This window comes from Nannobrachium achirus (genome assembly GCF_963921795.1).
Source record: "Nannobrachium achirus genome assembly, chromosome: 7".
Taxonomy (NCBI): Eukaryota; Metazoa; Chordata; class Actinopteri; order Myctophiformes; family Myctophidae; genus Nannobrachium; species Nannobrachium achirus.
The window spans coordinates 38864302-38889246 of NC_137816.1; the positions used below are offsets into that span (position 1 = coordinate 38864302).

Sequence of the window (24945 nt, forward strand, 5' to 3'; positions counted from 1 at the left end):
ATTCCAAACCATAAGCGGTGGTCTGTCAACTCATGTCCTCAATTATGAAATATTCTATTTAAAGAACATGTAAAGAGATGCAAGCAGCATACACCACACATACCGGTACTATATAAAGCAGACTCTCAATGATTTTAAGAGTTTATAATTCTTCTGACCTGTCGTCTGTGACCATTCCCACAAATTGATCAGTCTAACTTGTAATTTGCAGTGTCAATCTCAAATTACAGAGAAGCAGGGACCAATAAGAGTAGAATATACCACGTTATAGCTGCAAGCAGCAACTGAAGATCCAAAGCACTTTACAATGTACATTAGATTCACACACACATTCATACACCGATTCATTTCCGGTTGCCGTATCCGTCGTCCACAACGTCTCTGCTTAAATAGCCTATTTTTTTGCCACGGATATGAGTGGACAATAATATTTACAGAAACATAAAGAGATATATATCCCGGATTGACCACAACAGGTCTGTAACTCAGAGTGTGTATGTACAAATGGAACCAAATGGACTCTTAAGGGGCTCATTTGGTTCCATTTGTACACTCTCAGAGCTATGGGGGTCCTTGGAAACAAAGCATTTGAGAACCACTACTATTGGGCTCATAATGTGTCATATATCAGTGTCATCCATTCTGGAGAAAACCTGGAGACTTCACATTCAGTAATTGAGTCTTATGATCAAAACATTATGATGGATGTAAAAAAGAAAATCTAAAATTTGCCAAGGACAAGACTAAAGTCTTTGCCACGGACACATTTGCCCGTGTTACAGACATTTTAATGACCCCTAGGCCTGCTGATTGTTCAATGACTCTTCCCATGACCAATAGGTGTGTCGCACCACATTCTGGGCCCTGGGTACAAGGATTCACTGTCGGCCCCCCATGAATGTTCTTCATAGGGGGAGGGGGTTCAACCCATTTAGACTGGGAACGCATTATTTTGTGCTTTAACTATTTTTGAAAAATCGTGAAAATTTGTGCAAGTCTTTTAATTTTGAAAAACCTATATTTCCATGTCAGTGGTGCTCAAACCTTTTCATGTGAAAGACCCCCAAAATGATATCGTATTTGGCCACGGCCATTATCTCAAAATAATAGTTCCAGGGACGCCCCAGAAGCAAAATTTAAGTTACAAATGTTTGCTTAAAAAATACACATATTCAAAGATTTAGACACATTTTCACGACTTTTCAAAAATAGCAGATCTACAAGCTTGCAGCGCTGTGAACTTGTGTATCTGCTATTTTTCAATAGCTAAAGTATAAAATAATGAAGGCCCCTCCACCTTGGGCCCTAGTAACTCAGTCCCCCCCCCCTCCCCTTGTGACGCCCCTGATGACCAGTCTTATTGTTTGGTGTGTGGGCTGTAGAACTGAATCACTCCATACTTGCCGCTGGTCATCCAGTCTGGATCTTGGGAGCTCAGCTTCTCCCCCTGACCTGGCTGCAGACCAAGCTGTATGTTGGCCTTCAGAGTCCTCAGGCTGCACAGCGGGGCAGGCCCGAAACCCTGTAGTGCCGTTTCAAAGGCCGCCACGTGGTCCCATTCATGGTCCCCGGTCAGCTTCCTGTAGTTGAGGTCTCCTTTGAAAAGTACCAGGTCTGCCCTCTGCAGTGTGGCATACATGTCGGGCGCGTCGGCTGCCATTTGGCAGAACTGGTGGGGCTGCGTCCAGAACGGATGGTCGTGATAGGTCCAGACACCCTCCTGCATGTAGCTCTGCCACTGGACACCGCTTTTGGACATGCACTCGTGATTGGCTGCCATGGTCTGCCGGATGGTCCAATGGAAATCGTTGGCGGTGACATCCGAGACAAACCAGGGCATGGATTTGCCATGAAAGTGGACCTCGCGGGCGAGTCCGGCACGGAGCAGGAAGTCGGCTAGGACCAGATCAGTGACCAGCTCGAACCCAGCGTTGTCCAGGACAATGTCCACTCTGCCTGGGGTCGGTCTGCTGGACTCTCCTGGCTTCTTGGCAGAAATAAGTGCCAACCATACCTTGTTGGAGTCATCCACCAGGATGAAGGGTTGGAGGTTAGAAAGGGAATCAATGGGACTGGCCTTCTGAGAGTTGTCTTGCCCAGCGGAGATAGACAGGTCACACTTGTTTCCCCACAGAGACACCTGTAACAGTTTATAGAACTGCTCCATCAGCTGTGTCTCTGAGAGTACTTCCATGTTATTGTAGAGGCCTTGCAGGTATGTACACAGTGTAATCACCGCCTGCTGAGACTCGAAGAAACTATTAGTCTTTCCCTCACTGAACACATCAAAGTCACTGATGGGGGGATTCTGCGGTACATATAGCACTCCACGTAGAGCCATGGAGACTTAAACCAGCTGACAGAGTCCGGTTCCTCTTGCTGTCTCTGCAAGTAACGATTCCACGAGTCTGTATCTTTCAGACCATCCGACAAGGCCAAAACTGTCTTGTCTGTTTGCATTTCATTCATTAGCTTAGACAGCAGAGCAATCGTCGCCTTCTCTGCTTGGACACCCTTCTCTCCATACTCTTCAAAAAACCTGTCTTCGTTGCGATGGATGGTATCTATAACTTTGGTCAAGATGCTCGGCAATCTGTCTCTCAGAGTCAAATAAGCAAATGACCCAACCACTTTAGCAGACAGGGGAGGAGGATGGCCCTGCATAGATTGATTTGCTGCCATCATTTCACAGACCATGTGTATTATTATTGCAGCTGAATAAGGCTCAGAACATGCAGAGAAACAATTGTTAATACAAAATACCCTTTGAGACAATGCATACAATGCCCACATTAATTAACTTTATATAGAATAAAATATAGACAAGCTGACTACATTGTCAGTACCTATTGTCAGTGTAGGCAAGCCTATTTATGATACCAGATACCAGTTAAAGTCTGACGGTCGTGCTGCCTTCACTGCAGGGGCAATATACAAAGTACTTAGAGACCAGACTATGACACCAGTACCCTATATGATATCAGCTTCATGACATCAGCAGTATGCATGTCTATCTATACTAGCTACCATCATTGCTCAGGTTATTGAGCGGCAAAGCTCTGTTGGGAGGTATAGTTTGAGGCCAGTTCTATGATACATTCAGCTGTGATGTCAACAGCGGAGGCAAGTATCACCCTGAACATGCTCAGACTCTTGTCAACAACCCATTTCATCACTCAAATCAAAAAGATTCTCCAGCACTTTATCAGAAGTTGGAACAATGGGATTTAGGTTGAAGATCTGCAAGGTTTTCCTTTGATAATGATTTAATGTTACATCAAGTGAAGGTTCCCCATCCCTTTCATTACTGTGTACAACAACAGCGGAGGCAAGTATCACCCTATTGAACATGCTCAGACTCTTGTCAACAACACATTTCATCACTCAAATCTCAGCAGCACTGACTCCCTAATACACAACAGGCCTAGATTCAATGTTCACAGAGGAGCGCTAATTAATTTATAATAGAAACAACTCATTGTGTTAGAGACAAAAATAATGGTGTTGATGACACTATCTAATGGAGTTCAATGTTTCCTGAACATCAGTGATGTGTTCAAGACATTCTTGGATGTTACTTCTTGTTAAAAGAGGTTTTGGTCACTATAGTACTGCTACTGAGCAAAGTGGGTCACTGTACAATAACAAAACTACTAATCATTCCATTTTCAGGGAGGCCAAGCTTAACAAGAGCAGAACTGTATTTAATTGGAGCATCTTGGTCTCAGCCATTATCTTCATCATTATCCTCTTTGTACCAAGACGTTGCAATATAATACATGTATTCTTTATTGAGCAAGTGAAGAAAGTTTCTGGATGTACTTCACTGATGAAAAAATGCCCATATGCCATACACAATATGCTCCACACTCGCTGCCACTCTCAAGGCACTTTACAAGACCACATAAAACACACACACACACACACACACACACACACACACACACACACACTGGCACACACGCACGCACGCACACATGCAGTCATTTTCTTCTCTTTCTTCTGTTCCATTGTCTGAGAACTTATTGTGGATAATGGAATGTCTGGTCAAGGTTATCACCACCAAAACTCTGTACAGCTCTCCATTGTGAGCAAAGGCTGTATGAGCCACGCGGTGCAGAAAGTGTTACTCAGCCAGTGGTTGGTCTCTGTGACAAACACTGGTGTGAATACAATGATGGTCCCGATGATGGTGGCAGTGGGAGAGTGACATATTGAAGGTGCTGGAGTGCTGGAGTGCCTCTGGTGTTAATTAAAGACCAGACCAACTGTGGTGGTGTCCAGCTTGCACTGGACACCTTCAAAGATATACAGGAATGACATTCCTCAAAGGCCCACCTCACATCCCGAACCGTCAAATAAATCTTGGGCTTGGACCATCTATGGTGTCCACATCACATGCATAGAGCAATAGAGCATGTTGCAGTACTCCATTGTGTACTGTCAAGTCAGTTTCTCAGCGTTGGGTCCAGGGGACCACCAGGGGTCCAAATGGACACTTACAGGTCTGCATCCCAGCACAGCTGTGTGGCCCAGCACAGCTGTGTGGCCCAGCACACCGAGGGAACTGGAGGCTAACAAATCCAACAATCGACAAATGTCCAAACAACAGCAACAAAAGAAGAAACGCAAAGCGCAAAAGCACCAGGCCCAGTCCTTGCTGCAGCAGGCCCAGGTCGTATCTAACATGGTCAAATAAAGCAGAAAATGACAAAAAGGAGACGTTTGTTCCTCAAAGCGCATATCTCTGCCAGTGTGTTTGCATTTTGTGGTGCCCCCTATGGGCAGAAATTAAATCTCTTTTGGAGTTACTGGATGTTGCGTTCATGATACATGCCGTCATAAAAAAGAAAAAAAGAATAGATCCTGTCCAGTTAGCTGCTCACAGACACATGGAAATCTGTGAAAACATTAATTTCCATGCCCAAGATAATAGATTATTTTTAAAAAGTTACAAGCCAGATTTTCAGAGTCCCTCTCTACTGACTGTAGCAGCAGTTTTCAGGTTAAACGCAATACATTACATATTCCTTCCGACATCAGACTTTTCTTTGGAATGGGAGGTGATATACAGTAACTACAGATTGGCATCATTCCGAGCCTTGGAAGGGCGGTCCTCAAACGTTTCCTCGGAAAAACTACACCACCAGATGTCCTGACTCGCCGAACTAAAGTTCGGGAAGCCTTTCCAAATAGGGAGATTTTGTGAGTTTGTATGGCCTTTAAGATTGTAGATAAATGCAATTGGTCTGCGCTTCAACCCGTTCACTCTACCTGGCACAGTTAGGTTAAATATAGAAGCCATACCAAAACAAACAAACCAACACTCAGGGTAAGGCGAGACAGAAACGTTTCAATCTTATTGTGAGGTTGAGGTGTCCCAGGGACAGCCGGGGGTCTTCCATAATGTATGTTGAAGTACGTCCCATTAGGAAATGGAGAGACTGGTGTCCAAATGTGTCCAAATGACATTTGGACGTGTCCAAAGCCAAACATTCCTGCCCGATTCTCTGACTCATGCCTCTGTCCTTGTGGTCGTGGAGGTGTTCCGTCTCTTGGGTCCTGCTGGCCTTTACTTCCCCGTCCATATAAAGGTATAACTTTGTCTCTGCTGATGCCGGCTTTGCACACTGGACACAACTGTCTGTATGGCCTATACTCCAACCACTGATGAATGCAAGGCCAGCAGAAAAGGTGTCCACAGAGGCTGATCACTGCATCCTTAGCCGTGTCCAGGCATATGTTACATTCAAAAGCACTGTCCTGATTGTCTCCATCACCCACAGTGGAGGTGCTGGACTTAGGGTTTGGGGCCTCAGAGGCCGTAGAGCCAGAGGCTGGAGAGGTGTTCGCCATTTAGATCAACAAACAAGAGGTTCAAAATATCTAGTTATGAATCTTGAGTGTGTCTTGCTTCAAAGCTCTGAAGTTATAACTTGTTTAATGCTTGCAACGTGAATATATTGAAGAATTATGTGTGCACTACCCCCTTATATTATAATTGTGACATCACACAAATCCTGACCAATCCTTGAAGCTGATGGACTGGGTTGGGCACTCAGGGAAGCTCATCCCCAAATATGGTGTGTAGAGCATTCTGAAGGATGTATCCCTGAGAGCTAAGTTACAAACTAAGTTTCAAACCTGGGGCGTGATTGACATAACGAATTACTTAAAGTTACGGTATGTGTTGACATGTACTGTAATAAACAAGCTCTGAAATTACCACATAGCTACCAGAGGTGTCACAAAAAAAACAAAAGAGGCAGAATTTACACAGAACAGCATAAATCCCCTGGAAAAAATATGGAATTTGCAATTTGAGGAAGGAATATGAAAAACACACAAACACAACACACATTCACACAGACAAGGACCTGAGCAAGTGTTGAGTAATAGTGTATGACTACAGTAAACACACCGTGAATGTATAAGTGGTCCCACAAATCATTATAGATTAGTTTGGGGAAAAGCTGTACTCATGGCTGCACGTTTAAATGATCATACATAATATTGGCCTGAGGTTGTTGTAATTTCTCTTATTGATCCATACACAAGCAAAGATCCCATCCCTGTTTGTTATTTTAAGCAATATCGCTGTAAACATCGTACCTGTCCTGGCCATGTGCACAGACATGCAGTTCACATACACCCACACAGAGGTCTGAATCTCACAATCACATTACTTTAGAGGTCAAACAAGGGTAATGTTGTCAAATACTAAAAGGATTATCCTTGTAATCCAAACAGCAAGAACTACATACTGTAGGAGACACTGTGTGATATATTGCTATGTATACAAAGGTACTATGTCTGTAATTTTACTAAGATGAAACATTTGGTATCCAGATATATGTCTTACTTTAACAAAGGCAATAGTGCAGGCACATCCAATCCTTCACCCAGGTGCTGGACAAACGATAAGTAGGCCTAACAGTAAAAAAGTATCCACGTGTTTATTGCTGTTCAACGTTTCGATCCAACTCGGTCTTCATCTGGAATTTCATGATTTCGTTAATTGTCCTACTTGCCTGTGCCATTTCAGCTGCATTCCCGTAATCTCATTTCACAAATTCACAACAATACGGTTCCTCCCCTTCCATTCACAGAAGCAAAAGGTCTACAGATATCTCAAGACTTCAACCACCAGATCCAGGAACAGCCTTTTTCTCTCAGTTATTATTTTGTTGAACGTTGTCCCTTTTATGCCCATACACTGTATATGGAGATCCCTGATGTCATCAATATTAAGCCATATCTTATAATGCCCATTTAAGGGCATACTGTGTCAGTTTCATGTGTCAGTCATCTCCATATTTGGGAAAAGTTACATTTTTAATTATGTGTGTCTCTCTCTCTGACTAACATCACCTGGATCGATAGGGAAAATGTATTTATTATTAAATTAATATCAATTAAACTATAAAACCTTTCTCTACAGAAAATGATTCCCCACAATTCCCGATGAAGCCGGTCGATTTGACATATGGTGCGAGTGTGTGGCGAGGAGTAGCGTGCCAAACTTTTGGTCACTCTTGAATAATAAAGTACTATTGTGTGTTGCCCTGTTAGGTATATATACAGTACTCTGAGTACTGTATATATTCCCTCTGTGAATATCTTAATCTTAATTGCACCAACTGTGTTCTTGTGAATCACTTTTGTACTTGTGCTAATCATAGTGTCACACATCACCACAGTAGTCTCCGTGCAGTTTGTCAGTGCAACAAAGTCGATGCTATCCTGATGTTATCTGTATAGTGCGTCCTCGCCACTGAACAGCCAATGTGATTTGTGTGGCTTCACGGAAAAGCTTCACACACATAAACCTACCATCTATAGCCAACATTGGACAGGGAGGCCACGCTCATCAAAGAGGCCTGCTGAAGGAAGCGAGAAAGTCTTCAACGTGGAAAGTAGCCTTGGAGGTAAAATACTGACTGACCGTGAAGGGCACCTGCACTCCTGCAGCTCAATCTAGACTGAGTTTAAAGGAAAGGTTCCCATGATGCTCACAAGACACCTGTGGTCTAAATAGCACACCAGTGGGGAAAATAATATTCTGTGCACAAATGGCAACCTCAACTGAACTTAGAGAGAGAGAGAGAGAGAGAGAGAGAGAGAGAGAGAGAGAGAGAGAGAGAGAGAGAGAGAGAGCCAGTGGGTAATGATAGAGACAGACACATACTAAGGAAGGAATGAAGGGTGCCCTGTCAACACTCCTCCTCACACTCTCTTGCTCTTTCTTTCTCTCCAGCAAACACACCAACGCGTCATCCAACACAAAATGTCTCCTCTAATGATTTCTATTTGAAAAACATTTCACTTTAAATGGCACAATACTCATCAATATAATGTTACTGTCTACTGCTATTTTTGCTATTTTAGTTTTGACACTGTAGTATGATGAAGTAGGGGATTAATTTACAAAAGAATATGAAAGAATATATATATATATATATATATATATATATATATATATATATATATATATATAATATGGAGATACTAGGTTTCTGCATGCCTGACAGCAACAATAAGCTGAGGAAGGAAGGACTGCTTTACCCCTTGTGTCTAGGAGCCTGAGCTGTCAGTCACTTCTCCATCTCTCTTCTCTCAAACCCTTTTTTAAAACATCCCTGTCCCTAGGAATGCACAGAGATGCTGGAGATGTGACTGACACGCACGCACGCACGCACGCACGCACGCACGCACGCACGCACGCACGCACGCACGCACGCACGCACGCACGCACGCACGCACGCACGCACGCACGCACGCACGCACGCACACACACACACACACACACACACACACACACACACACACACACACACACACACACACACACACACACACACACACACACACACACACACACACACACACACACACACACACACACAGCAGTGCCATTCTATTTGGATTTATTTGTCTGGGTTCGTGCAAGGTATAGAATCCAAGGTGTTGGCGCTACAGCAGACATACAGTACACAGTATACGTTCTTCTGACACAGTAGAATTAAAACCGATATCATAACATCCATGTCGACTGATCAATTGTAATGTGAAAGTCCTTAGTTGTGGCTTGAGCTGGGAATAACACACGCACAGAAATACAGCCATGCTTCAACAAGACCTTTCATGAATTCTGATGCAGCGTCTGATACTCTGTTTGATCAGCATCCCTCATAACATGTCCTACAGCTTTTACTCTGTACTTAGTCTGCTCTTTTTACCCTCTACACCAACCCTCTTTGCCGAAAATAGCCGATCTACAAGCTCACAACGCCTCGCAGTGCGAGGCGTTGTGAGCTTGTAGATCTGCTATTTTTGGCTACAGTTCCCAGAATATGGACACTAGGGTTCAAGTTGTTAATATAAAAAAGGATTGGAAGAATTGGAGGACCCCCTGTAGTAACTCTGAGGACCCCCTAAGGGTCCTGGACCCCCTGTTGATGACCCCTGTCCTACAGTGCATGTCCTAACGGGGACATACCGGTACAGTAGCAGGGTGATAGGAGCAAAAATACATTCACCAATATAAAATTGGAAGTTGGAGAGAGGATACGATGCAAGTTGCTAAATTCAGACGATTAGATAATTGTGAGCCAGGGCTGGGTCCTGCACAGCCATTGAACAGGCTGTTCAATCTGATGTCTGTCCTCGTTTCTACAGAGATTAGAGGAGTTGATGAGCTCCGCTTCAATAAGACTTTCAACCACCTTGACGAAGCCAGAAAGTCACAACTTCAAAGATGCAACACTCGCCGTCTCCCATCTCTCTTTCTCTCTATCACTTTCGTCTATACCTTGCTTGCGCATGGGCACGGACACTTACTGTACATGCACGAGTGAGTGAGTGCGTGCACGCACGCACGCACGCACGCACGCACGCACGCACGCACGCACGCACGCACGCACACACGCACACACACACACACAATTGTGAACTGTGAATTGTTTTGGTCTTGCAGCCACTGCTAATGAGAAGGAGCCAGAAAGGGTGAAGGCCATCTCATTACACCAAAGGAGTGCTGGAATTGACTGCATATAAAACATCTCTCTCTTCCTCCATGAAGCTCCATCTAACCTCCATCTAACATATAAAACATCTCTCTCTTCCTCCATGAAGCTCCATCTACCCGACACTTTATCATCCCTCATCCACTCTCTCGCTCTTTAACTCGTTCCACCCAACAACACTTATCTAAAAATTTGTACAAGCTGCTCCCTCTTCTTTTTCCCCTTGTTTCATCTCCCCTACACCCACGCACGCCCGGACGCACGCGCGCACGCACGCACGCACGCACGCACGCGCGCACGCACGCACGCACGCACGCACACACACACACACACACGAGCACGGGTGTGCGCACACACATACACACAATGCTGACAAGGAGAAGCCTTAGCAACGGTCTATGGTTTCCACAGCAACCAACCATGACAGCCTCCCAATGAAAGCCAACAATGAAGCAGAACAGCAGCAGTGTTTCTGTTTTCTCTATTATATACAGTAGATCATTTATCATCACATCATAATCATAATCATAATCCCTCCTGGCAGTAGATTTTGTTACAGTAAAGGTCAATGCCAATGACAAGTGTGGTACGAAATTATCCAAGAGTTGAGTTGACTTGGCATGCCTTTCAACTATTGAAGATGAATTGTAGATGTACAGGTTGTTAAGTTAGCCTTTATCCGACCTAAAATTTGGCCTTCTGTTGTTCATCTTTTGCTGTATGATCTGATCATACTGTATTGTCATTTTATACGAGTCAAGATGCCTTTGCTTAGGCCTGATAGCTGTTGTTTTGGTGGAGCTTGTCCAACACTAAAGCATAACTATGGTCTGGTCCCTGTCTTCGGTGCCAGAACTATCAACCACCACCTTTATACAGTACCGGTGTCTCCTCTTGCTGCATCAATTACTGATTGATCCAGAATTCTACTCTTTCCAAATAAAATATATATACCGGTATATTATATAAATGCTTTCGGACGACAAACTTACATTACAACCTGGAATTAATTTTAAATCATACGTTCATAACACAATTCGAGTCATTAAAACGTAGAAACATTCTGGGCAATAAACTCCAATGCAGTCCACTCACAAAAGGTGGACGCCCTGGAACTCGGATGTGAGTTTGCCACTGAATCCCATCACGTGCTCCGTGAAGTACAAAAACACAACAAAATGTCAGACAATCAAGTGAAAGCAGACATTTCTTAGCTATCTTGACGCCTGTCTGTTTGCTAATCTCACAAACCACTGGAGCGATCAGTGACAAAGAAGTACCTTCAGCCCATTTTCATCGCCCCCCTCTAACCTGCAACATCTAGTTTGGTAAGAACCTAAAGGAGAATGAGGTTCAGAATCAACATAGCCACTGCTAAGTAAAGACATTTCTGCCTCGCTTTCGATTAACTCATGTGTACATGATAGATGGAACATAATGGGGTAAAATACAAATGATTGGAAATTGATCAGACTTAATATAGCCATCAGCCTCTAAAGAGTTTTTGTTTAGTTCAGGCCATGTGGAATTCAACTTCACAATATTGTCAGTGACAACAATCTAGCTTATTCAGACTCATTGTCACACTAAAGCCTGGTTTACATTTAATTGCGGGCTAGAGTTTTGCACTGAAAATAGCAGATCTATCAGCTATTTGCGGTGCGGGACATGGCACACAGCCACGTATAAGTCAGGCGTGATGTTTCATATGAATTAACAGCTACTTTCAGATGCACCTTTGAATTGTATCACAGTTATTGGTGGCTGTGAGGCAATAGGTAAAACCCATACTAATACACATTAAGCAAATGGTGTGCAGCAAGTGTTTATTTAAGCTTGAATAATCATGTTAATGTTCCATCAAAGGAAACCACTGTTCAAAATGAAATAGTCATTCTAATTGGAGGCTGCCTGAGTTTATACAGTCCTAATAGCCTAAATGCATCACACTGCACCAGCTCCCTTGCATACCTTTATCGGTGGCTTAATGTAGTCTGCTCATAAATATCCTTCATATGACTATGGAGTCAATCCAAAAAGGAATAAATCATCTTCCTGGCACATTAATATAGGAGACAGGGAAACATTTTTGCATGACTGTGTCAGTTAATGGGCTTACTTTTTCTACTGCTGGGAGGGGGGTGTTGAAATGACAGAGCAGCCATAGAAGCAGAGCTCCCTTTGGACTCACACCATTCCAAGTTCCTCTGGAGTCATAGAGAATTAAGCACTTGAACCCTAGAGAGACTTAGCAAAACGGAGTTACATACGGTATTTGCCATTTAAAATATACTTTATTAAAGGTCTTACAGTATGACATCAAATTTCATAATTTTCTTATTTTGAGGTTTTTTGTCATGTTTCCTGACCTCAATTACACCAACAAAAAAGGGTGAACTCAACAACCAAAGTGGTGAATGCTAAATGGTAAATGGTGTATTGGACCGATGCAAACACAATGTAAAGTAACAGAAAAGGTGATACACCCTTCCCTACACCCACACCCTCCCCTGGATGATGATGCGTACATCCAGAGACAAATCTCACCTTTCTGAGCCTAATTATTCAAAAAACTACAGATTACAGAAAAACCACAGAATGTTGAAAGGTCAGGTTTTTTGTGTAATTAATGTCAGGAAACATGACAAAATGTAAAGACCTTTAAGGCAGCAAGAGAACACATACCTTTAATGTCTTTAACTTATGTTCGTTTGATGTTGCTTTTTCCTTTCTGTTCCTTTTGGGGTTGTTTTGTTTTTCTGTGGGGAAGGTTTGTTGTGAGGGACCAACTAGGAAATTCTAAAATGTTCTACTGTGCTTGCTGTGCGTATGGTTTGAACCACAATTATGACAGAATATAAATTTCTAAGTTTCAATGTAAGGGGAGCGAATATACCGCATAAGCGAACCAGCATTTTGGGGGTTTTGCGATCTAAATCAATTGACTTTGCATTTATACAGGAGTCTCATCTTTTAAAAGAGCATTCCAACCGATTGGCTAATAAACATTATCGTGTTTTAGCCTTTTCAGCTGCTTCTTCCAAAACCAAGGGAGTAGCCATATTGGCTAGACGTAACCTTAGGTTGGATTTTTTGGGTGATTGGTCTGACAGTGACGGGAGGATAGCTGTTGCTAAAATCCGCTTGGAGGGTAAAATGCTAGCACTAGTCTCTGTGTATGCTCCAAATGTTTTAGACAAAGAGTTTTACAAATTACTAACTAAAACCTTATTGGAACTGACGGATTTCAAAATCATTGTTGGTGCTGACTTCAATGCAACATGGCAACATAACCTAGATAGATCCACTGGGGTAGAAAGCAGAGAACAAGCACTAGCGTCTGCAGAACTACGTGCTTGGGCAAACTCAACTGGCTTACTCGACATCTGGCGTTTAATGAACCCAACGGTTAGAGATTTTTCTTTTCTGTCGGGTAGGCACGCTTCATTCTCTAGGATCGATTACGTTTTTGCCCCTGTTAGCTTGTTTCATAAAATTGCCAAGGTAGAGTTGCTCCCAATGTCACTCTCGGATCACAAGGCGGTGCTGTGTGTTGCTTCACTGAAACAGGTTATAGATAGAGCTCCTAGATGGCGGTTTAACACCACACTGCTGCGCGATGCGGCATTTGTAGCTCAGTTTCAAACTGGTTTGCGCGAATTTATAAATATCAATACAGGCTCAGTTGAGGATCCCAGAATTCTTTGGGATGCAATTAAAGGCTTTATCAGGAGTAATACAACCCTCTATGCGTCCACTCAGAGAAAATTAAGGTCAGCCAAACTGGTGGAATTGGAATCTCGGTTTTCTACTTTGGATAATTCTCTCCAAAATAACTTTGATGTTAGTACAGCAACCCAGAGAGAGCTAGTTAAGAAAGAAATTAACTCCATTCTCAAGCGCCGCTCAGAATTTCAAATGAAACGCACAAGGCAAAACTACTATTTTAATAGTGCAAGACCCAGTCACTTACTGGCTTTACGTCTTAGATCCAATGAGCATTTTGCTGATATTGTTAGTGTCAAATCAACAACGGGAGCCATGGTTACAGAACCCAAAGAGGTCAATGCCACGTTTCGTGCTTTTTATGATGAGCTCTACACCTCCGAGGTCATTCACGATGATGCAGTATGCAATGATTTTTTATCCAACATACAGTTACCAACCCTTAGCGAGGCGGATGCGGAAGCCTTAGATAGACCGCTCCATCTGGCGGAATTACAGGAAGCTGTGCTCGCAATGCGTAGGGGCAAGTCGCCTGGTTTGGATGGGATACCCCCTGAACTTTATGCCATCTTTTGGGAAGATCTAGGTCAGCTGATGCTAGACATGTTTCGATATGCAATTGAAAGTGGCTCTTTCTCCAGGGATGTGAATGTAGCTATTATATCATTATTGTTGAAGAAGAACAAGGATCCCACAGATTGCGCAAGCTATAGACCGCTTTCACTTTTGAATTCTGATCTAAAAGTTTTTGCTAAGGTGCTTGCGCGTCGCTTGCAGGGTTTTATGACCACCTTAGTACACTGTGATCAGACAGGTTTCATAGGAACTAGACTAGCCTCTGATAATGCTAGACGACTATTGCATATCATCGATAGGGCTAAGGAGCTGAGGACCCCCGCCGCAGTGTTGTCGCTCGATGCGTTGAAAGCATTTGATCGTCTGGAATGGTCTTACCTGTGGGCTGTACTAGATAAAATGGGATTTGGTGCTTCATTCATACATTTTGTTAAAGTACTTTATTCTAATCCGTCAGCGATGGTCCTAACCGGTAAGATCTGTTCGCCGCTATTCACGATTGGCAGATCTTCAAGGCAGGGTTGTCCCCTTAGTCCTCTCCTTTTCGCACTTTCACTCGAACCCTTGGCTCAGACAGTGCGTCAGTCTGCAGATATTACTCCTGTTTCGATTAACAACACACAGCATCGCATTTCCCTATATGCTGATGATATTCTACTGTTCATTGAGAATGCACCACAGTCAATTACTCACGTCCTTCAAATTTTTGATCAGTTCAGTTCCATTTCCGGCTACAAAATTAATTGGACGAAGTCAGCCCTTCTACCTCTAAATGATCAGATGAGATCTGCTATCCTGCCGCCCATAATCCCAGTAGTAAGCCAATTCAAATATCTTGGCATAGATATTTTCCCCTCTCTTCAGGCTATTGTTAAGAACAACTATGGTGACACTCTAAATAAGATTTGTCTTGATTTAGATAGATGGTCATCTTTGCCCAACTCTCTCCAAGCTCGAGTTTCAATCATAAAGATGAATGTTCTTCCTAGGGTTAACTTTGTAAGCTCTATGCTCCCTTTGCCACCACCGCCGCAATACTGGAATAAGCTTCACTCTTCGATATCTAAGTTTGTGTGGAAAGGGAAACGCCCTCGTCTTAAACTTTCTCTATTACAACGTGCTAGAGATGATGGCGGCCTTTCATTGCCCAACTTTAAATTTTATTATTGGGCCTTCACGCTCCGCCCCCTTTTAAATTGGTTTAACCCAGCAAATAAGGTTTCTTGGAGAGAGCTTGAGGAGAGTTTAGTGCAGCCTGTTGAATTGAGAGATCTTATCTATTCAAACATAACTACACATCAATGCAAAGTTCGCTTTGGACCTATCATTTCTCATTTAGTGGCAGTATGGAGGGCAGCTGAAAAGATGTGTAAGATTGATTGTAAATGGAACTTATTTTCCCCAGTGTTCAATAATCAAAGACTTTTAATCGAGGATCGCCCCATTCGCTTTCCAAGGTGGAGGGCTAAGGGGATTCGTACATTAGGGGACTTATTTGATAGAAATGGTTTACGACCTTTTCGAGATTTGTGTGACATCTTCAATCTGCCTGGAAATACCCTTTTTTTCTACTTCCAACTGAGAACGTCCATGAGGACCTACGGGGTCCCATGGCAAGCTCCCCTTAGATTGCACCCCTTCCATGAGTTTATCTGTGATGGTAACAGAACAAGAGGTTTGGTTTCCACCCTCTATGGTTTTTTATTAGACTGTAGTTATGGGCCCCTATCTGTTGATACTGTTTGGAGGAATGATGTACCAAATTTGGACCCTGACTTTTGTTGGGACACAGTATGGTCTAACATTAGGCTATCTTCTAGAAATCCAGACCATCAACAAATTCATTTAAATTTTGTTCATCGGACTTATTTAACTCCCCGCAGACTATGTGCTATGAGGATTTTGAATAATCCCAACTGCACTCTCTGCGCCTCAAATAGTATTGGTACCTTCCTTCACATGGTTTGGGAATGCCCAAATGTGTCGTCATTCTGGAATATGGTTGCCTCCAAACTTTCAACTATTTTTAGTATTAATATCATATCTTCTCCTTCTTTATTTTTATTAAATGACGTCTCACAGTTGCAACTAAACAATATACGCAAGCGCATCTTCTTTGCTGGATTAACGGCGGCGAAGAAGATGGTAGCTACGCGGTGGAAACCTCCTCATACGTTAACGTTTCGCCAGTGGGCCTTGACCTTTCTAGATATAGTATATTTAGAGCAGTCGATAGCAAGGTTACACGGAGCAAAAGAAGAAAACATTAATATGTGGTCGGACATTGCAGATAAGCTTAAGGCTATGATTCAAGAAATCACTATATAGTGGTAACAGCCTAGCACAGGCATGCACTATTGTACATTCCGTGTTGGTCCGGGGAAAGGGGGTGGGTGGGTTTTCTTTTCCTTTTCTTGTTTTGCTATTGTTTGTGTTGTTTGTCTGTTAATTGCATTTTTCTTTTGATTAATGTTTTACTTTTTCTTGTTCTATTCATATGTATGTCTCTAATTTCATGTTATGGAAAATAAAAATAATTGATAACAAAAAAAAAAAAACTTTAACTGCAATGTCTTTTTGTCTCGACCAGCCGAAGGCAGGGGGAGAGTATGTTTTCGCCCCTGTCCGTCTGTCTGTCCGTGCGTGCGTGCGTCCGTGCGTGCGTCCGTCCTTCGAGTTTGTTACCAGCTAATCTCCGGCGCCGTTGGCCCGGTCGCTGCCAAAATTAGCACACACACTCCCTGGATGCCAATTCAGAACCTCTGCCCCAAATTTTTCAAATGGCCCTGTTCTAGATGTTTGCAAAACACATTTCTGTACACTACTCTTAGAGATTTTGTCTAAAAATCCTACAAATCGGTAGGCAGTATCTCGACAGTCATGTGATCGACACAGATTTTTCTGATTCTCCATATTCCAACCTGATTGGCTAAGATTGGCTTCCAAAGTTTGTAGGATTGGGCCGTTTTTAACAAAATGCCTCAAATCACAAACGCAGAGTGCAATTATCACGAAATCGCGCACACACGTTCCCACTAGGCAGAGGAAGAAATCCCACTTCAAATTTTTGAAATCAGCCTCATGGTGGCGCTATAACATGCCGATTTGTAGTCCACCGATCAGTTTCAAACTTTGTAAGCGCAGTCCCTAGAGGCCAAGGAAAAACCCCTTCCCTGCATTTTTCAGATCAGCCTTTTATAGCGCCACCAGGAAGCCGACTTATGTAAGACACATTTTGGGATATTACTCCTTCAGATTTCTACCCTAAATTAACAAAAATCAGTACACAGTATCTCTACAGTCATATGATCAAGACGGATCTGTCCCATATTAAATATTCCATCCTGATTGGCTAAGATTGGCCTCCAAACTTTGCAGGATTGATCCGTTTCTAACAAAATGTCTCAAATCATGAACACAGCGTGCAATTGTAATGAAATTACATTCGCAAAAGGCCAAGGAAGAAATTACACTACAAAATGTTCAAATCAGCCTGCAAAATAGCAGATATACAAGCTCACAGCACGGCACTGAGTGCCGCGCTGCGAGCTTGTAGAACTAGGAGCTGCTCACTGCTCCTAGTTGTTATAGGATGGGTAAAATGCAGAGAATAAATTTCACGTATGTGCAAATGTACTGTGACAAACTCGTCCCGAAGGCGTGGGGCCATATTCTATTCTATTCTATTCTATTCTATTCATGGTGGCGCCATGAAAGGTCTAAGATTGGTGAAGAACACATGCCACCCTTTTTACATTGGCCTATTATAGCACCACCAGGACGCCTGGCCTGGTGGAGACCTGTACTCGGAAGAGCACTGCTTCTAGTTTACTATGTTTTGTTACTAAAAGTCACTGACACCATAAGAATATAATGTGTGTGGGTAAATAACTACTGTGTGAACTGAAAACATAGCTATTGATTGTACAACTACACATTCACTACGCCTACACCTGAATAGCTACAAAACTTATTCCAAAACAGTGGGCGGAATCATCCACACAAGAAAAGGCCAAACTACAGTGCTGCAGCAAAGAGTGAGAAACACTGGGGTCTGACTGGCCAACAGCTAGTACATAATGAGTGATAATAAGGACTTCATCTATTTCCGTTACTAGTCAGGCTTGAATGAGCAAAGTAATCAGACAAGACTGTAAGAGGTAAAGAAGACACAGAGAACAGTTAAGACAAAGCAAGCAACTATTTGCACAGATGGCTGGATATAACACAAGGGACAAGTTCCCAGGTCAGAAGTGTATAAACACTCCAAATCTAGTTTGATTCAGTCTTATGCATGAAGGGTTCACAATCACATTCATAAGACACAACAAATTATTTGTGTTTTCTCATTGAAAGGTGTTCCTAGATTTCATAGCCAAAGATAGGTGCAAAGTTGCACTACATTTTAGTATGCCCATTCCTATACTGGCATTTGAACCTCTGGCCATGAAGGACAGTGTTAGTGAAGTAAGTAGTAAAGTAAAAGGCAAAAGGCAGGAATCAAACTGGGTTCCGTTGAAGTGACACACAGGCACTGGTTGGCTGACTATTTTGGAGTAGGTGTGCGGATAAAACGGTGTGCAAGGGGCTTAACGCTTCTAAATCCACAGCTGACAGTGGACATTCAGCAACCTGCAGTGCAGAGACATGTTGTGTACTCCAGGGACACAACCAGGCAGCAGGCCCGATCCAGCAGAGTGTGGAGAGTAGGGATGGGACGATATGAAAATGTCGTATCACGATTATTGTGACAAAAGAAATCGCGATTTACGATATTATCACGATAATCACAATCCATTATCCTGGGCAGAACATTTGCCAAAACATAGCAGATCTACAAGCTTGTGAGCTTGTAGATCGGCTATTTGTTGGCAAAGACATTTGATAGAGAGTGAAAAAAAGACTGTATCAAGTACGTACTGTATATTATAAGTACCTTTTACCAATTATAGAGGGTTTAAGTGGTACCGGATATGCAGCTCGGCAAATAAAAGATAAATTGATCCCAGTGCGTGATAGAGGAGTAAGAGGACGATATCACGATAAATAAAATCTCCACGGTACGATTATCGCGAGTGTTTTTTTATCACGATATACGATAATACCGCTTATCGACCCATCCCTAGTGGAGAGAGGGGGGGAGAGAGAGAGAGAGAGAGATGGGGAAGTGGGGCCATTAACCAAACTGAAGCATACAGTAGTGGAGGACAGATGATCAGAGCTGGAATATCAACCTTCAGGGAGAGGCTGCCTGAGCCACACAGGACCTTCATGCTGTACAGAGACAGATGAAGCCTCCTCGTCTTCAAAGCCCTTTGAGGGGCACAGTTAGGAGCATCACTCACATGTTTCTGCCCCTTTTCACTGTAAATCCTCTCCTCCTCTCTTCAGTGATCACGTTTTATGAGTCTCAGCATGTCCTTCCTCTACTAAAAACTGTCTGTTGAACTGTGCCGATTTTCAGGCGCCGATTCTCTTCTTTTTTTCCCCCCTGGGTTTCAAAAGTTGGCTCGCGTACTCATGCAGAGCTCTAAAATATGTAAAAAAAAATAAAGAATTAAAAGCTCACAATGAGAAGAAGTGATTTATTCCAAGTGATTTATTAATGTTTTGCCAATGTTCTGATTAGATAACAATGTAGTAATAATATAAGCAGACTTATAAGGATGATTACTTCAGCAAATATTTAATCCAGTAGATCTGGCCTGGCATCTTAAAAGAGTGGTTTGGGTTTGTCTCTGGTCCAAACCTTTGGGAAGGAGCTTCAGTATGTACTGTACAGAATGGACTGTGACATAAGGCCCTATGTGGACTGGATTCATAAATTGAGCGATATTCCTTTTTTATGATGCAATTTCCTCATTACGACGGCCGGTTTAAGGCTTTCATGGGTCATTTTATGAACATTATGCGATCATTCGGGGATGTCAAGTAATTCAATATGACAGACTGATGTTACTGTACTGTCCTGGACGTCCTCCTGAAGAATGGGATGGAGTCATTAAACTTTCTGGGTAAAACCTTCTGTATGGTTTTAGTTCGTCTTTTAACAGTTTTTAATTTTGTCTTTATTCAGTAACACCCTGAAGAAGGCGTTTGCCGAAACGCGTTGGTGTTTTTTAATGTTCTAGTCCATTGCCCAAATAAAGGCTTTTTATTTCTGAATCCACCTGAGTGCCTGGACCTGGATTTTTGTGCCTCTGTGGCACATGTTTCCTTTTTTGCTCAATACAGTTAGTTATATTCTTTTGTATTTCATCAGTTTTGGTATGGCGCAAGCATATATTAGGCCGAAGAGAGAGCATGTGTCATACAGTGAGTAGACAGTCAGGCCATGAGGCCAATGGGACTCCAAGCAGCATGGAGAGAATAAGCCAATAAGTCAACAATGTGAAATCATCTTTGAGTGTATGAAACCGAACCATTTGTACACTGAGACTTCAACTAACACTAAGGATTTAATAGGGTAGCGTCTGCAAGGTGCTTTGTGCTCATTCAGCTCTCCAAGGCTTCTCTGAAAGGCAGCATGTACCTTTCAGAGAAGCCTTGGAGAGTTGAGAGTTGAATGTTACACTGTCACATCTAGGGATGGCACGATAATTGTTAATGTTTTAAAAACGCTCACAATAAACATATCGCAGAGATTTAAATGTATCCATCCACTGTGTATGAGTTGGCTCTGTACTCAGACCGCTTTTCTTCTGTCCAAATCTCTACACCAAAAGAATAGCAGATCTACAAGCTCACAACGCGATGCTTTGTTCCCCCCAGAAGATGTTGGTGTGCAGTGCAGGTGGTTATTGGTTAACCCGTTATTGCATACTGTACAGTGTTTAGTACAGTCATTTTTGAGAAAAGAAATACGAACCTGAAAGTTTTCTATTAAAGGAGTAGTTCACCCCCAAAATGACTTTTTTTCTATTGATTACTCAGGCCATGGAGAGTAGAGTTCAATAATATTTTTTGGTTTTTGTCACATTCCTAAGACAACATTTTGATTCGAGTAAATTTACCCCCATTGATTCCGGATGGTGACCCGTTTCGAAACGGGTCACCATCCGGAATCAATGGGGGTAAATTTATTGTTATCACATTTTTGTCTTAGGAATGTGACAAAAACCTAAAAATATTATTGAACTCTACTCTCCATGGCCTGAGTAATCAATAGAAAAAAAAAGTCATTTTGGGGGTGAACTACTCCTTTAAAGCCAAAGGTGTAAGCTATCAAATAGTTTTGGAATTTTGTTTCTAGCTGCTACAGAGGCTGAGCAATACGTTTTCCAGAAAAAAGAAATCGGACTTAGACATTAACTGTTTTACTGCTACGGACGTTCCCGTTCGCTCCAATTCTCTGTGTAACGCCGCGCCAATACGGCCGTTCGTTCGTTTACCTTGTTGATGTCCGTAAGCTGATGAGGGGTCGCGCCGCCGTGTACTGTAATCACATCGCCCGCAGTGATGGTCTTAAAAATCCCTTATGCGTTAACATCAACGGAGACCAATTCTCTTCCGTGTTGATTTCTCTGGCCCTGTGGCTCTGTGGCCAGTGACTGGTGTCAATGGATGGCAACACATAATGGCCAAATTCACATTAATTTGATGCCGCCCTCTGCTGCCTGGTCTGCCAAAGTGCATGTTGCACAATCCAAAAAAATAAAATAATAATAAATAAATAAATGTCTATCTACTATAACGTCGCAAAGGTAAGCCGCTTTTTGCTGGCGCCAGACCCAATAAATAAATAAAACATCTGGCAGTAATAGAGTTAATGAGTTTCAGGCATATTTTGATTATTGCAATTATATTGGCCACAATAATCCTGTCATATGCCTAGGTACATTCATCTACATCTTCTGTCTATCTCACACACACGCATGCACGCACACACACACACACACACACACACACACACACACACACACACACACACACACACACACACACACACACACACACACACACACACACACACACACACACACACACACACACACACACACACACACACACACACACAGCTCCTTGGAAAACTCCCCCACACAGGCAGAGATTAACTACACCAATTGTCTCCCTATTACAAGTCCCATCTGTATCGATTAAAAGTGCTGTATGGAGCCATTTTAGGGCCAAAGGCTTTTGGTAAATGATCAAAACTTTTTGCCTTAAAATGGCTCCATAAAGTGCTGGGCTCCAGGAAACCACAGGAAATACACCGTCCAGGTTAATAGCAAAGATGAATGACCTTAAGGTTAAGGCTGTGTGTTCAACCCAGTGACAATAGGTACTACGCTAAGCGACAGATTTGACCTTTTTTCTCTGTATCCGTGTCCTTGTGTGTGTGTGTGTGTGTGTGTGTGTGTGTGTGTGTGTGCGTGCGTGCGTGCGTGCGTGCGTGCGTGTCCTGTACTGACGCAAGTGTCTGACATGGTGACCTTCTGTACACCATTAAATTGTGCTAAAGGTTTGACCTACCAGTATAACCTGATGGGTGTCGTACAACATCCGTATCCTGTGCCAAAAAATAAGCGTCATGCGTGTTATTTAATGACATGCCCAACATAGGGGGTCCTCAGAGTTACTTCAGGGGGTCCTCCAAATCTTTGTGTGATAGAAGCCTTTTTTCTCCTTTTTTATATTTACCACTTGAACCCAAGCATCCATATTCTGAGAACAGCCAAAAATAGCAGATCTACAAGCTCACAACGCCTAGCAGCGCGAGGCGTTTTGAGCTTGTAGATCGGCTATTTTCGGCAAGAGGTTTGGTGTGGGGAGGGGGGAAAGAGCAGACTAAGTACAGAGTGAAAGGTCAAGTTTATTAAGTATTGACGGTTCAAGTGGTTAAATATCTGAAAACACAAATTGACATGAATCCAAAATACACCGATGTGCTGTCAAACGATTAAACCATAATGGAATCTATTAACAGGTTGTGGGGGTCCCTGCTTCATCTCTCTCTCAACTAAGGGGTCCTTGACCTGAAAACGTTGAAGACCCCTGTATTAGACGTTTCATTGTAGGAGAGACAGTGCATTGAATCAATCCAACACACAATTACAGAATGACATAATATCATGCACACGCACACAGATCACATGGTACCTGTGTTTACATTTTGGGTGAGCCTATATTCACACACGAATCCTCAGTAGGAAAAGGGAGGCTTTATGATGTGGAACCAACTGTTATCTGGACTGAACAGAGTGACACCCACTCTCTGAAGTGACACCCACTTCCTTCTCCTGCCTGCCTGCTGCTATAGAGTGTATATTTACCCAGGCTCTAAACACAAAGAAGCTATACATGGCATATTGGAACATGCTTTTGGCTAACATTACGCTGGCTGAATGAGAGGGCCTAATATTGTCCCCCCCATGTGGACAGACATACAGACATACACACTGACAGACAGACAAAGCTTTATTGATGCGTTTGGCTGGCATCCTAACCCTGCTATTGAGCCCTAACTACTTCCTGTTGGAACAAAGCGGCATGGTGTCCCTCCCTGCTGCCTACTAGAGCCCATCAATGGAAATGCCTGCTGGCTGGAAACTCCTATTGTACTGTGATTAACAACTGTGTTGTGTGTTGCACGGTGCCTTGTGTGTGTGTGTGTGTGTGTGTGTGTGTGTGTGTGTGTGTGCGTGCGTGCGTGCGTGCGTGCGTGCGTGCGTGCGTGCGTGCGTGCGTGCGTGCGTGCGCGCTGTGTACGTACGTGTGCTGCTCATGCAATATTGTGTAGATCAGGGGTCTTCAACGTTTTCAGGACAAGGACCCCTCAGCTGAGAGAGAGATGAAGCAGGGACCCCCTCTACATATTGTATAAAATTGTGTTGCAGATTAAAAATGTTGATAGATCAACGGCTTAGACTTGTTTGTCAGCACTGTCATCATGTAGGAGCAATGTGTATTAACCACCACTTGAACCGTCAAATACTTAGTCTGCTCTTCTTTTCCCTCTACAAACCTCTTTGCCAAAAATAGCAGATCTACAAGATTACAACGCTTTGCAGCGCGAGGCGTTGTAGGATCTGCTTTTTTTGGCTAATGTTCCACTAATAAGGAATAAGGATACTAGGGTTTAATGGGTTAATGTAAAACACATGAACATATCACACAAAGATTTGGCGGCCACCCTGTAGTAACTCTGAGGACCCCCTAGGGGTCCCGGACCCCCTGTTGAAGACCCCTAGTGTAGATTAAGCAGTGATGCTTGTGTTTTATTCCTTCGCCGGTGTCTCGAATGTAACACGCCACAATGTAGATAATGGAAGTTAGTTGATTATTTGTCTGCCCCAGAACAATGACTTGGTAGGCAGTTCCCACAGATAGATTAACAGGCGTGCTGATGAGGCACTGAACAGTGTGGTAGAGAGGTTACCACTGGCAGTGACTGCTGCCTCCGTTTCCTCCCACCAATGGTCTTTAAGCCTGGATCATACTTTGGTGTAGGACGGTGTCGTTTGCCCGGAAATAGCTGAGATTACTACGCTAACAAACAAAGACAACCACTCTGTCTGAAAATCTCACTCTGGCGGGTTTCCATTCTGAAACATCCCCATTCCCGAAACCAGGTTAGCATTCACCAGCGTCGGCAGGTTAGCATTTCACCAGGTTAGCA

The 24945-nt window shown here is 43.0% G+C and overlaps 1 protein-coding gene and 1 pseudogene across 2 annotated transcripts in view; both read right to left on the reverse strand.

Annotated features, from left to right (window-relative positions):
• fam189a1 (family with sequence similarity 189 member A1) overlaps positions 1–24945 on the reverse strand; it is a gene marked incomplete at its 3' end in the record, with an annotated part of 166674 nt that overhangs the window by 128212 nt on the left and 13517 nt on the right. The gene's annotated exons all lie outside the window — the stretch shown is intronic.
• Positions 1358–2685, reverse strand: LOC308288507 (damage-control phosphatase ARMT1-like; annotated as a pseudogene). The gene has a single exon. The product of its transcript is annotated as a damage-control phosphatase ARMT1-like (transcript).